The 14,572-nt window shown below is 50.3% G+C and overlaps 1 protein-coding gene across 3 annotated transcripts in view; it reads left to right on the top strand.

Moving 5' to 3' along the window:
• The window catches only part of NRAS (NRAS proto-oncogene, GTPase), a 447,970-nt gene extending 435,006 nt beyond the window's left edge, over positions 1-12,964 (top strand). For all 3 annotated transcript variants that reach the window (XM_069633404.1, XM_069633405.1, XM_069633403.1), the window contains exon 6: positions 11,836-12,964. The gene's annotated coding sequence lies outside the window, so the exon portion shown is untranslated. The remainder of the gene's footprint in view (positions 1-11,835) is intronic.
• The last annotated feature ends 1,608 nt before the right edge of the window (positions 12,965-14,572 follow it).

Genomic DNA, 14,572 nt, shown 5'->3' with positions numbered 1-14,572 from the left:
GCTAGATTTACTGACAAATTCTGGGTTTCACAGAAGTTAAAAAACCGCTGTAGTTTATGTTGTAAGCCAAAGGGCGTGCGATCTAAAAGGATTATATCATCGGCAAATGCCATCCAGTTTATGCTTAAGTCACCCAAATTTGCAGGAAAGGAAACAAACTGACTCCAGAGCTCCTCTATATCAGCAAGGTATAAATTAGAGGGTTGACGCCAAATTATACCCTTGTTTGACCCCAATGTAAGTTCGTATAGGTTCAGTTAAACTGCCGAAACAATCACTTCTCACCCTATAGCTGATGTTAGAGTGAAGCATAACAATCATTGCTATTAGAAAGTCTGGAATCTGAAACAATTTCATCTTCACCCACAAAATTTCTCTGACGCAGTCGAATGCTGATGATAAATCGACAAATGCCATGTATATTGGACCTTTTTGATTCTGCCTTGCGCTCTTCAATAAGTGTGCAAGAATTGTTGCATTAAGTTGCGTCCCCAAACCTTTTCTGAAACCAGATTGATAACGAGAAAAAGTCTGAGAAACGGAAATAAAGGAATTTAGTTCTTTCAGAATTAATGCAGCAAACACCTTTGCTGAAATATCTATCAGAGCGATAGGTCTAAAGTTAACAGGATCAGCTGTGTCTCCTTTTTTATGTAAGCGGAAAACTAAAGCAGACGTCCAAGAGGCGGGCAAGTTTCTAGTTTTAAAAATAGGCTCAAAGCAGCGATGTAAATATAAGGCCCAGAATTTTGGATCATCTTTCAATACACACGGAGGAATTCCGTCTGGGCTAGCTGCTTTTGAAGGCTTAAGATTCGTTATTACCAACTCGATTACCTCAACCTCCCATGGACAAGTGATAGGTAAATCTGCTATGCATGCCTCATATTTAAGTGACTTATATTTTTCAGGCATCGCATATTTATTCTGGAAGAATTTCACCCAAGCTTCCCCACTTACTGTAGAGGATTTCTGAAATTGGCTTCTATTCAGGGGGTCTCTTAATATTCCCCAAATCTCTCTAGTTTTTCGACCAAGCATCATGTTAACCAGTTGTTGATTCTTGTTCATATGTTTATTGAATTTTAAGGGTCTAATATCATTTCTGTATTTTGCCAGAATTTCCTTTTTTTTGTCGTTTAATTGAGCAAACGAGAGATTATAAGCCCTTTTCAGGTTCCTCATTTCTTGGTTTTTTTTGTTTTTCTGTTTGCGATCGCCAAGTCAAATACACCATCCCCTTCAACAACCCCAGCGTGCTTGTAAGTGGAGATATATCATTGAGGCGTTTACAAATCATATTCAGATTCCATGAATCCAACCACCTACATTCAGCCATTGACGGGGTTGTTGGATCAAATATTAGCAAGTCTCGATTCACAAGACTGTTCAACCGGCGACACGTGTTTGGATTCCATTTTATGGATAACATATTTCTATCAATTTCAAGCAATTTTAATGGACCATGCAATTTGTGTTCATCTAAGTTGCACACCAAGGTACAGCTCAAGCAAGAGTGATCACTAAGAGATGATTCTTCAATTATGCAATGCACAGCAGACGTGACTAAAGGTCGATACAACGATGTAATCAATAGAAGACTTATATCGGCCTCTTTTCCAGGTCGTTTGTGGACCATCTAATGCAAACGGAATTACTTGCATATTCCAGTCTACAAAAAAGGAACCCCACAATAGACCTCTTTCATGAGACGAAGAAGCAAATTGATTATTTAGGTGTTCATACTCAACATGGCAGTACAACAAAGAAGAGTTAAAGTCCCCGCCCAGTATGAATTGAGCGTTTGGCATTTCATTCATGCTAACTTCTAAAAGAGCATTCCATTTTTCTAATATTCCATCGACTGTAGACCTCAACGGATTCCAGTACACGGATAAGACTACTAACGGAACATTCTGGGACTTATTGGATAAAATAACAATGGCCAGAATTTCTTCAGAGACATACACAGGCCGATTCATGGAAATACAGTCAAAAGTATCGCACGCGGCTGGCGCAGAGTGTTCCCGTGCGAATGTCTGCGCCAGCCGCGTGCGATAAAATCCATTTCAGCGCACATCGTATTCATGGATTAATCCTCCAAAACAAGCCGTGGCGCAGAGTATCGCAGCGACCCTGCAGCAGCGCCAGTTAAGCCCCCAAGAACGCCCTCGCGCAAGGAAAAGCCATCAAGATCGCAAAACCATCGCAAAGGGCTGCGCCAACCCTGTACCAGTGCGAGAAGTAACACACGCGACCTCGGGGAGCGTGTGCGTGTAATTCAGGGGTGCGCGAGAAGTTCCACACGCGATTGGCCTGGGCGAGTGTATTTCAGGGGCTCGCGGGTAGTTACACACGCGATCGGGCCTGGGGGAGCGTGTGCGTGTAATTCAGGGGTGCGCGAGAAGTTCCACACGCGATTGGCCTGCGCGCGTGTATATCAGAGGTGCGCGAGAAGTTCCACACGCGAATGGCCTGGGCGCGTGTAATTCAGGGGCTCGCGGGTGCTTCCACACGCGATCGGGCCTGGGGGAGCGTGTGCGTGTAATCCAGGGGTGCGCGAGAAGTCCCACACGCGATTGGCCTGGGCGTGTGTAATTCAGGGGCTCGCGGGTGCTTCAACACGCGATCGGGCCTGGGGGAGCGTGTGCGTGTAATTCAGGGGTGCGCGAGAAGTCCCACACGCGATTGGCTTGGGCGCGTGTAATTCAGGGGCTCGCGGGTGCTTCCACACGCGATCGGGCCTGGGGGAGCGTGTGCGTGTAAATCAGGGGTGCGCGAGAAGTTCCACACGCGATTGGCCTGGACGCGTGTATATCAGAGGTGCGCGAGAAGTTCCACACGCGATTGGCCAGGGCGCGTGTAATTCAGGGGCTCGCGGGTGCTTCCACACGCGATCGAGCCTGGGGGAGCGTGTGCGTGTAAATCAGGGGTGCGCGAGAAGTTCCACACACGATTGGCCTGGGCGCGTGTATATCAGAGGTGCGCGAGAAGTTCCACACGCGATTGGCCTGGGCGCGTGTAATTCAGGGGCTCGTGGGTGCTTCCACACGCGATCGGCCCTGGGGGAGCGTGTGCGTGTAATTCAGGGGTGCGCGAGAAGTTCCACACGCGATTGGCCTGGGCGCGTGTAATTCAGGGGCTCGCGGGTGCTTCCACACGCGATCGGGCCTGGGGGAGCGTGTGCGTGTAATTCAGGGGTGCGCGGGAAGTCCTACACGTTCGCCTACAACACGTATTCATGGAATCGAACGTGGCCAATCCGGAAGCACGTACGCCAGCAGGAAGCAGGCGTACGTTGACCCGCACAGCATAAAAGTGCGCGCAAACAACAAACAAGCTCAGACGCCAGGATGAATATACCGTTCCTAGCAGCAGTGGCCGTGGGATATCGCAGGAGGAGGAGGATAGTCCGGGCCAGAATATTCACACCCAGAACCAGCCTTTTTGGGATGCCTGATGACCAGGTGTATGGGAGGTACAGGTTTCCACCTCACATTATACTCGACCTGGTCAGTGAGTGGGAGGATGACCTCACATCACCCACCCTTTGCTCCCAAGCCCTCAGCCCCCTGGAGAAGGTCCTCAATGTACTGCACTTCTTGGCCACTGGATCATTTCAGCGGACAAGTGCCATAGTGGGGGGGGTGTCACAGGCCACCCAGTCACGCTGCCTACACCAGGTCTTGGCCATCATCACTGCACGCCCATCAGTCCGCAGGCACATATACCTGCCCAGAACACCTGCAGAAAGGCAGGCTGTCGCACAGGAATACTACAGGGTGGCACAATTCCCCAAAGTGCTAGGCGCCATTGATTGCACCCATGTGGCTCTACGTCCCCCCAGGGCAACTGAGCACATCTACAGAAACCGCAAGCACTGGCATTCCATCAACGTCCAGGTAGTATGTGATGCCAAGGGAATCATCACCTCAGTATATGCAAACTATCCAGGCTCAACCCACGACAGCTTCATCTACAGAATGTCTACCCTAAACCCTGACATAGAGGCTGGGCGGCATGGCGATACATGGCTGCTCGGTGAGTATAAATGCCACTGCGCGTGCATGCATGTCAGATACTGAGTAATGTCATAACCCCACTAATGATACCCATCACCACCTCCCCAGGGGACAGTGCCTACCCTCTCAGCACCCACATGATGACGCCAATTCGGAACACCACCATGCCACCCCAGGTAAGACACAGCACAGCCCACATTGCAACCCGGGGCATAGTGGAGGGCACATTCGGAGTGCTCAAGTCACGCTTTCGCTCCCTTGACCGTTCTGGCGGGCAGCTGTTATACGCTTCCCCAGTAGTGTGCAGGATCATAGTGGCAGCATGTGTCCTGCACAACGTTGCAACACGCCGGGGCCTGGCCGTGGACATGGTGGTGCCCCCACATCCCCAACCACATGCACGCCCGCTGCGCATGGGAGGGGAAAGGGCACGGGGGGAGGCAGCCCGCACGCAGCTGGTGGCTGATTACTTCACATAAAATGACACCCCTGTGGAGTGGGCACAGCCCTGGCACATACCAGCTGACAATCAATGATGACTCATTCTGACAAAGATGATGCCTCAATGGAGAGTCACCTGTCACAACCATACCAGCCTGAGACTGTACAACTGGAAGTGTACCATTGTGTGCCACCCTACCTACACAAACACCACCAATGCTGTGTCATCAAAAGACACACTTCAATGATGCCAATATCACCACCACCATCAAAAATAGTACATGACAACAGTGCCATGTCACTCAACACCTCCCCCCCCAGGCCCCCATCCATGTCCCCCTGCACCCCCACCCCCCAGCAGTGAGGGGCACCTGCCAACAGGCCCACACTCATCTCCACCATGGCATGCCATGCAATGTGAGAGCAAACAAATTCATAGCCCAAACATTACACAAGTGCCACAGAGTACAGTGTCCCAAATGGAAACTGCCCACACACAGTATGCCCACATACATGTATAAATAACAACAAACATGACCAATACTAAAGGATACGTTGACCTACAACCTGATGATGCCAGCACATCGACCACCTCTTACTGTACAGTGTCGGTGCCAGCCACATCTGCGAGTGCACTGCTAACAACATGAACTCCATCTCCAAAGTAGACGGGCTTGTGAAGACATGAGGACTGACCCTGCAAATTAGGAGGGAGACATGGAAGCACAAGCACACATCAATACACCATGCAGTGTACAATACTACTACAATATGCACTAGGAATGTATACACAGTATTGACTACAGACTGGCCACATAGCTCATGGGAGTCCAACGTCACTGTGTAATTCACTGTCACTTGGGCACACCCTTTGCAAGCCCATGGAAACGGGATGCAGGAGGGGTGTGTGTCTCACAAACTCAAGCATCTAACCCAAACTCAGGACAAGCCTGCATGTGCCTAACGGAACACAGTGGAAGCCCACGGGAGCCACACAAGGCAACACACTGCACCTCAAAAATCAAAAAGCAAAAATCAAAAATGGCCATGTGGGGGCCAGGGGGGGTGGGGGAGGCCACCCAGGAGGTCCGAGGACAGGATGCTCACCAACAGCCACCTGGGTGAATGTTGCGAAAATAAAACGGCTACTAATTTGTGGGAGAATCACTGCTGGATTCGCTCTCCTCGACCTCTGCTGCTGCCACAGGAGGTGGTGGTGCTATGGGAGGCAGCCCACGCAAAGCCCTGGTGTGGTCCTCCATTGCAGCAAGCATGCGGGTGTTGAAGGCCTCGTTCTGGAGGGATATGGTGCGGAGATCCCCATGCAACACCCGACGTGTTGCCCGGACCTCCGCACGAGTTGCCTGCATCTCTGCCAAGAGCGTACGGGTGACGCGCTCCAGCAGCTGTTCTGTCCTGGTGAGAGTGGAAGCCTCAAGGTCCAGTAGAGTCTGCCTGAGGTGCTGACCTCCCCCCTCAGGGCTTACCTTTGTCCCTGGGCATCTAGAGAAATTGATTCCCTCAGATTGTCCAGGGCCGCCTGTCTGCCCCTGTTGGACGCCAACATGTCCTCCCTTACTGATTGGCAAATGGAGGTTGTTGCCTGCTCTAGTAGCTCCCTCTGCCTTTCTGGGGGGACAATGGAAGTGGCCACCCTGTCCATGGCTTGAGCAATCATTTCTGATGATGCTGCCTGTTGGTTGGCCATACCCTATATGGATTGCTCCCATACGGTATTGCCAGGTGGCGGACGGCCACCGTGTTGGCGGGCACCACACCTGTCTGGGGCAAGGCGAACTGCGCCTCGCTGTGTCGGCACTGCCTGAGGCTGCAGGACTGCATTTCCCCTCTGATCTGCTGGCCCAGGAACAGGATCAGATGTTGCGGAGTGTGGCCCTGCATCCGTAACCACCACAGGCGCACCTACCAACACTGACAATCCCCATTGTGGGCTCTACCCCTGGTGCAGGTGGGTCAGACAGAACAGTATCCCTTCCATGAACACATACCTGCGAATCCACATGGGTCTCATCCGAATCAACACCTGAAAAGAGTTCTGGGGAGGTGCACCCATATACAGCCCTGGAGAGAATGCCCTGCAGCAAGAGTGGGTTCTCACCCACCAACACACCACGTCCCCCACTTGTGCTCGGACGTGTCAGAGATCCCTCCTGGGTGAGCACCATCTCCTCACCCTCAACAGCATCAAGTGCGTCATCCTCTGAAAAAACATGAAAGATAGAAAATGGAAACAGGCATTAGCACCATGGCACACAAATCGGCCAGACAAGCTACAGGAAATGTACTTGATAGACACATGTCCCACAGGACTATGTCCCTCACATGCATGCACTGTCACTGAGTTGGAAGGGGAGGTAAATGTCAGACACTGATGACACCAAAATGGAAGGGCAACACATCAGATGCATGCTGGGTAGCAGTGCCATCCCACAGTTGGCATGTACCATAGGCATGTCATATTTGTGAGAATAGGGCAGTGTGATGTGCAATAGAACTGGGGGTATTCCTACAATCAGCCAGAACGTGCACAGCGAAATACAGAACAATGTTGTTGCATGTTGCCACTTCAAGGTCAACTGGCGCAATATAGTGGCAAATGCCTGCTGTGGCCAGAAGGGACACTGCAATACCCAAATCCCGGGGGGCAAAATGCATTGGATGAAGCACATGGGTGACCAAAACCACTCAGGCACACACACCCTTACCTGGCACCCACCCTGGACCCCTCCCACATGCAACGTACACATGGATCACACACACATGCATGCGCACTCACCGGACAATGCCTCGTAATCTGGAAGTTCTCCCACACCTTGGATCTGCTCCTCTGTGACGTAGGTCCCAGCGACATTCTCATGTGGAGTGAGCTCAATGTCCTCTACTGGAGACCCACCTCCAGTCACCAGTGTTGCGGCATGACTTGAGGCCAGCTTACTCTTTGCCCTGCGCTTCAGGTCATTCCATCGCTTGTAGCACTCGGTAGCTGTGCGCCTCATAAACCCAAGGGAACTTATGCTGTCCGCGACGGCCTGCCAGTGTGCCTGACGGCGAGCAGGTTTGATCCTAGACCCTGGAGTGCTCAACATTTCGGCGTCATGATCGGACACATACTGCACAAGTTGATTCAGTTCGGCATCATTGAAGCTAGGCTTCCTCGGCGTGCCGGACTGTGTAGCCGTGTCTGGGGCATCAGCCTGTAGTGCACGTGCACTCTTCCTCTTGTAAGGTGGTGGGGACTGTGAGTGGCATATGCCGCTCTGGCCACTCGGGGCAGGAGCACCGGTGGACTGTGTCGTAGTGTGCAATGGCACACTGACCATCTGACTTCCTGCAGGCATTAGCTCGAGTGTGATAGTGGCAGGGGGAACCTCAGACTGACGGACTGGGACCAACACTGTCCTGGCTGGGAGAGTCAGAGCTGGGGTGGACGGAGCTGCAGCTGCCCCTGCATCCTTCCCACCCCGCCTACTTGGGGCAGCAGATGACATGGCTGCCCCTGATACACGTGGCCTGGTGACACTGACTGGCACGGCCACCCGTGGCCTAGACTTGTGGACCTGGAAATCAGTCTCGGAGTCAGCCTGTGCCAGGTCAGGTGCCACAATGGACGGGTCCAACAAGGGCTGAGCATCGATGGTGTCAGCCACGTTTTCCTCAACCATGGGGGGGGGGCATGGGTCTCCCTGACTGGTCCACCACACGTGGGGTGCTAGGGGTAGCCTGAAAATCCCGGCCACGTCCCCTACCGCGCCCACCACGCCCACCTCTTGAGGGTCGGCCACCTTTGCCACCCTTACCTCTTGCTCGCCTCCCAGACATGGCACTGATGTAGCTGTGCGTATGGGAGTAGCAGGGAAGTATTGTCCTGGGCAATTGGGGGTCAAAGGGGTAGGGTACCAGATGGTATTCGTACCCTAGTGCACTTGCAAGGCTGAATGGAACCCCTGGGGTAAGATGACGGGTCACGCAATGCACAGGCACCCCAATTACAGAAAATGACGTGCAAGCGACCCCTCGTAGACCACGTGCGTGTAAACAAAAACACGCACTACGCTGTGGCACCCAGAAACACAATAATGAACGTATGCGTGTCACACGCAGCCTACAATGACCTCTGAAGGGGTACGCGACACACGGGGCAAGCACTGTTGGAAAATAGGTGCGCAACTCACCGTCTGCCTGGAAAAAGTGCGTGAAGTGCGCGCGCACGCACGCTTTGGCAACACCCCCGCCAAAAGAAGAATTGTACGCTGTCTGAGGAGACAGGACTACAGGAGAAGTGAACGCTGTCTGAGGGAACAGGTCCAGAGAAAAAGAGAAAAAATAAAATCTGACAGAGGTAACAGGGAGTACGAACTCGAAACGCTGTGAAGTAATTCGCGTGTGAACCGACAAGAAGTACAGATTTCACCCACTCGCTCTCTACGAAAAGCACGTACAAGGAAATGACGTCCTACACGTACCTTTTAAACCGGACCACACGTCCAACGTCACTTCCGCGTATACGTGCTAAGGACCTATTACAAGTGCTGATACTAGAACGTGCAGTTCACGTCACAGACGCGCCTGCGCTGTAAGGGCCTTTGGTCCAATGGATTCGCGCACCCAGCCAATACGCGTGTGGTACTTCTCGCGCACCACTGGAATACACGCACCCAGCCAAAACGCGTGTAGAACTTCGCGCGCACCCCTGAAATACACGCGCCCAGGACAATCGCGTGTGAAAACACCCGCGAGCCCCTGGAATACACGCACACGCTCCCCCAGGCCCGATCGCGTGTGCATCTTCTCGCGCACCCCTGAAATACACGCGCCCAGGGCAATCGCGTGTGAGAACACCCGCGAGCCCCTGATATACACGCACACGCTCCCCCAGGCCCGATCGGGTGTGCATCTTCTCGCGCACCCCTGAAATACACGCGCCAAGGGCAATCGCGTGTGAGAACACCCGCGAGCCCCTGATATACACGCACACGCTCCCCCAGGCCCGATCGCGTGTGAATCTTCTCGCGCACCCCTGGAATACACGCGCCCAGGACAATCGCGTGTGAAAACACCCGCGAGCCCCTGGAATACACGCACACGCTCCCCCAGGCCAGTTCGCGTGTGAATCTTCTCGCGCACCCCTGAAATACACGCGCCCAGGGCAATCGCGTGTGAGAACACCCGCGAGCCCCTGATATACACGCACACGCTCCCCCAGGCCTGATCGCATGTGAATCTTCTTGCGCACCCCTGGAATACACGCGCCCAGGACAATCGCGTGTGGGACTTCACGCGCACCCCTGAAATACACGCACACGCTCCCCCAGGCCCAGGCCCGATCGCGTGTGGGCCTTCTCGCGCGTGTAGGACTTTGGCGCACATTTTTTTCCTGCGCAGGGACGCTACCGCCTGCTTTCGTGTGGCGGACATGTATGGGCCTGTGCGCGTCTTTGGCCGTGTGCTGTTTTTCCCTATTCGATTCCATGAATACGTGTTGTAGACGAGCGTGTGGGCGTTCTGCGCACCTGCCTCCTGTACTTCCCCCGTGACGCCCACATTTTCACGAGTTGTTCCCCATTCTGCGTGTGACGCCCCGTGTTACGCCTACTTTTGTTCTGTGCGCCACGCTATGTGCGAATTCGCTGTGGCCTTATCGCACGGCGTTCGATGACCTGTGCGCCAGCGTGCGCCGCGCACTTTCTCAGCGCACATCCCACATTTCGCGCGTGCCCGTGCTTCCATGAATTGATGTGCGCTGTTTTCTGCGATTTTTTTTTTTTTTTTTTTTTTTTTTTTTTTTCTCTGTGCCACTGCGAATCGCACATTTTTGCACGCGTGCGCCGGTTTTTCCGCGCACATTATTTCCATGAATCGGCCTAACAGTTGCTTAATAAGCACATCAAAAACCAATGAAACTAGAATTTCCAGACCCCCTCTTGGACGCCCTAGGAGTCCCTTTTGTGCGTGAATAAGGAAACAAGAAAACCCTTCAACGGGCATATCTGCAGTGGCCATAGTTTCCTGCAAAAGAATGATTGAAGGCCTTTTTAGACATAAATTTGTCCTGGACCAAGTAATTGGGTTCTTATAACCGCAACAATTCCAAGATTTTACAATGAATACATTTTTTTATGAGTTATCAACCACAGGGTTCTCTTTAATCATCGATTTCATCAGATTGAAGATGTTGTTCCAGCTGGGGGTCTTATTGTTGCAGTGCAGCAGACCCTTGTTCCTGGTCCTTGGTCGTGGTTATGAAAGGGAGGGCGTCCGGTGGGCTCCTGTGGCAGCACTCGATGGAGGGTCTCCATCTCCAATCTCCACTATGGAGAGACCTAAAAAGGTCAACCATAAAGAATAAAAGACTAGGTAAGAAGTGAAAAGGATTCCCTCTCACCTAGACAAGGTAAAATAATTACTGAGTCCAAGCAATTCACATTTCTGAAAATCTTAGCCCAGAATAATTGTCACCTAGACTGTTCTTATTTGTGTTTTTCTCAACATCACCAGCACTTCCGACCCCTTCTCCCCCTAGTCATCAAACACACACTAACTCTCCATTTCCACCTCCTTAATGGACAACCACTGATCCGCCATGTGCGCAAGTACCTCAGGAACACGCCTTCTGAAGCAGCCTTTAGATAAATCACTACACCAAGCTTACCGAGCCACTACACTGCCCCACAAATGGGGCGGTTGGGTTCTTCTGACAGCATACACCTGCCTAAACCCAAATGCCTAGGCGCTTACTACAACATAAACTAAGGTTCTTCCGATTTGCACACAGCAAACGCAGCTCTCTCCTCTTCCTTTCCCCAGTAAACATTTACACACCCATTTTTGCAGGACCTAGTGCCAAGAGGCCACCTAAAAACTATCTGAAACGGCGCTTTACACAAATGGAATTATTACATCCCTTACTTAATCCAGTCAGTACTTTTGTGTGGGTTCATGTATCCTTTTGGTCTCTGTTTCTTGGAAAAGCTGTGTTTTCTAGTCCTCTTGTAATAGACTTAAATTGCAGTCATATTTAAAAGCCCTGAAATGACAAAGTATATTTTCTAATGTATGTGAGCACAGGCCATATGGAAGTTGAAAGGGATATGTGATCTTTCCGTTTGCTTTGTATTATTTTCATGGTTTATTAAGCTATATAATATTTCGATCATGTCGGACACGTTGCATTTGTACTCTGGAATGGAGTGTGAAGCTCGAACATGTACTTTATTTCTGTTCTATAAATGTAACAGTAGGCCTCTATTTAAAAAGTGGGCAATTAAGCCCTGTTTTGTGATTTGTAAAATACGTCAGTGGGGGTCAGTTGTGGTGTAATCATGTTGAAATGTGCTTTTATATTTTTCTGCAGAGAATACCCAAGGTTTGGTGCTTCTAGAAGAACCTTACTGCTGCTGTTGCCAGCATTCTCATGGCGCCCCTTCAGTGCAAGGTGAAGGCCAAGGATTCACCATTAGCTGACCTGCACAAAGCTGCTTCGTTTTTAGCACTGAAGGGAAGCCCCGCCAAAAACCTGACCGCCTGAATGAAAAGAATGCTAGTCAAAGTTCTGATGTAGTGATATTTTCTTTTATTTCTTCTATTGGTGAGATGCATCAAGGTTCTGTTTTGCAGCAGTGATAGCAACAGGAATCGCCCTTGACTCTGCTTTGACGGCCATGTGGTATTGTGGATGTCACGCAGTACCGTGGACATGATATGCTAATTCAAACTGCAGAATACGCCTGTTAAAGTTGACAAAGATTAAATGCTATTGCTGCGGCAAAACTCTGAAGACTTTGTTGGTAAAATGTAAAGCAATGGGTGTAAATGGCAGCATGTAGAATAGGATTTGGATGTAAGCAATTCGCAGTGGTTCTCTCTAAATAGGGATCTGGAACATTTGTCAGCGGGTGTCTGCTCTGAATACGGACCTCTAAACATTGTCAGTGGGAGTCTACGCTGTGTACAAATCCCGAATAATGGTTGGTGCGTGTCTGCTCTGTATGGGGGGGCCTGAACCTTTATCTGTTATTTGCTCTGTATCCGGATCCCGAACCACTGCCAGTGGGTGTCTGCTCTATATATAGAGCACTAATAATTGTAGGTGGGCATCTATGTATCTGGAGCCCGATCCATTGTCTGAGTATCTGCTCTGTATCCAGACCCTGAGCCACTGTCTGTGGGTGCCTGTTCTGTATACGAATCTCGAACCATTTTCTCTGGGTGTCTGCTGAGATTGCTTTTTTAGAATACCTGTTCAGGGTTAAGTATCTGGTGCCACTGGCTGGCCTGCAAGCACCTTACCTGTCTGTACAATGTGACACAAACTACAAGACGTATAATGTGACGTGAAAGATATTTTTACTTGGGCCAAAGTTGTCTTATATGCCAGTGTGAGCCTTGGTTTCGATTTCTGCCTTGACTGTTTTTTTAGTACATTCTGTTCTTTTTATTTTCTCAGCTGTAAAGTAATGACAATAAAAAAAAGTTGGTTTAAATCTGTTATTTTCTTTCTGGTAATCCATTGTTCTCTAATGATGGTGTGCACGCTAACCTAACGCTTATGTTGTCTTTCCCATGCTCAAGTCTAACTTTGCCTCTGCGATTGATGTCCACTACAGATGTATTCCTGTGTTGAAGGACAGTTTGGCTGTAGATTGCTGTGCAGGTGATGTAGCTGGGGTGTATTTTGGAACCTGATACTATTCACTAAAGAGTAGAGCTGTGGTTTTATAGTTGGCCGGGCTGCCATTGTTGCCTTTGGAACTCCCTATCCGGCACTTTCATTTCTTTTGTCGAATACACTTTTCCTTGTCTCCTAGTGTTTGTGTCGAATACACTTTTCCTTGTCTCCTAGTGTTTGGTGGCAAAAAAATGGCACCCAAGAGGTGTGCCTGCAGTGCCTTTTTACAGAAGCATGCTCAAGGTCAGAAGATCCCATTGCTGGCCAGCAGTAGCTTGGTGCAGCAGTGATGGAGTTAAGCTACAGCAACAGTGAGAGAGTTAAGTGGCAGAGCTCCTACATCCGGGGCTTTTAGGGGGCCACGAGCTAAGCTGGGTGGATCCCCAGCAGTGTCCTTCAGACGTTGAGCTGCCTGCTTCCCTTAGTCCCCAAAGCAGCTGGTGTGCTTTAAAGCACAATGGGTGCTATAGGGACTGAGGGTAGCGCAGCGCGTCCCTACCACACTCGCAAGCTTTGACTAAAATCACTCTCGGGGCTGTGGGAACTCAGAGCCCTGGCAGCACCCCAGCACAATGACTGTTTTAAGTTAAAGCCTGCGAGTGCGTTAGGAACATCATTAAAAAAATGTGTGCTGGGACTCTCCAATTTTATATCAAGGACCCTTTTTTAAAAAAAAAAAAATATTTTATTTACTGGTAAGGTGTTATTTTTGGCCAGCATAAGCATGCTTAAAGTAGTTACCAGGTGTTTTGTTTGAGAAGACTGCTGCCTCCTTAGTGAATGTGTATACTATTTGCTCTTCCTTGCAGGGAGTTAATAGCTAAAGATTATCACAGGTTCAGGCAGACCGGAGGAGAGCTGAAAAGCTAAATGAGCAGAGCACTTAATCACACGAGTTCTGGGTCATTTATTTGCATAATGATGTTATTTACTCTGATTGAATTGCTTATATACTGTGTCAGAAAGGATTTGCAGACAGTTTATTTGGAATCAGAACCCGAGGGAGTTTTTTTTGTACAGTATGCAGACTGGATGCAAATAAAACACCCGTCACCATGCTATGTGCCCCAAAGTACATGTTTACAGGGCCACATGATTGCATGTGGCACGTGGACCTTGTCTGTCACCTGCCCCTCCTTTAGGCCACGCAACGTTCCCAGAACACCCCCTCAATTATGTATCTCACTATCCTCTATCCTAATTCTCCTTGACATGACACTGTCGATCACCCTGATCTCCTTAATACTCTTTCTTCTTAGGATTCGCGATCAAGCCCTTACCTGGTTTCAATCCTACCTTGCACCTCGCCAATTCTGTCTCCTGGAGCAACAGCACCTCTCAACTCACTCCTCTTAACTGTTGCTGTTCCACAAGACTATGCTCCTCTTCTACACCTCTGCCCTTGGGCACTAATCTCCTCCTT

The sequence above is a fragment of the Ambystoma mexicanum genome, chromosome 13 (genome assembly GCF_040938575.1).
Source record: "Ambystoma mexicanum isolate Mex_15411 chromosome 13, UKY_AmexF1_1, whole genome shotgun sequence".
Taxonomy (NCBI): domain Eukaryota; kingdom Metazoa; phylum Chordata; class Amphibia; order Caudata; family Ambystomatidae; genus Ambystoma; species Ambystoma mexicanum.
The sequence above is the reverse complement of the archived record's forward strand: the minus strand, read 5'-3'. Positions and strand labels throughout refer to the sequence as shown.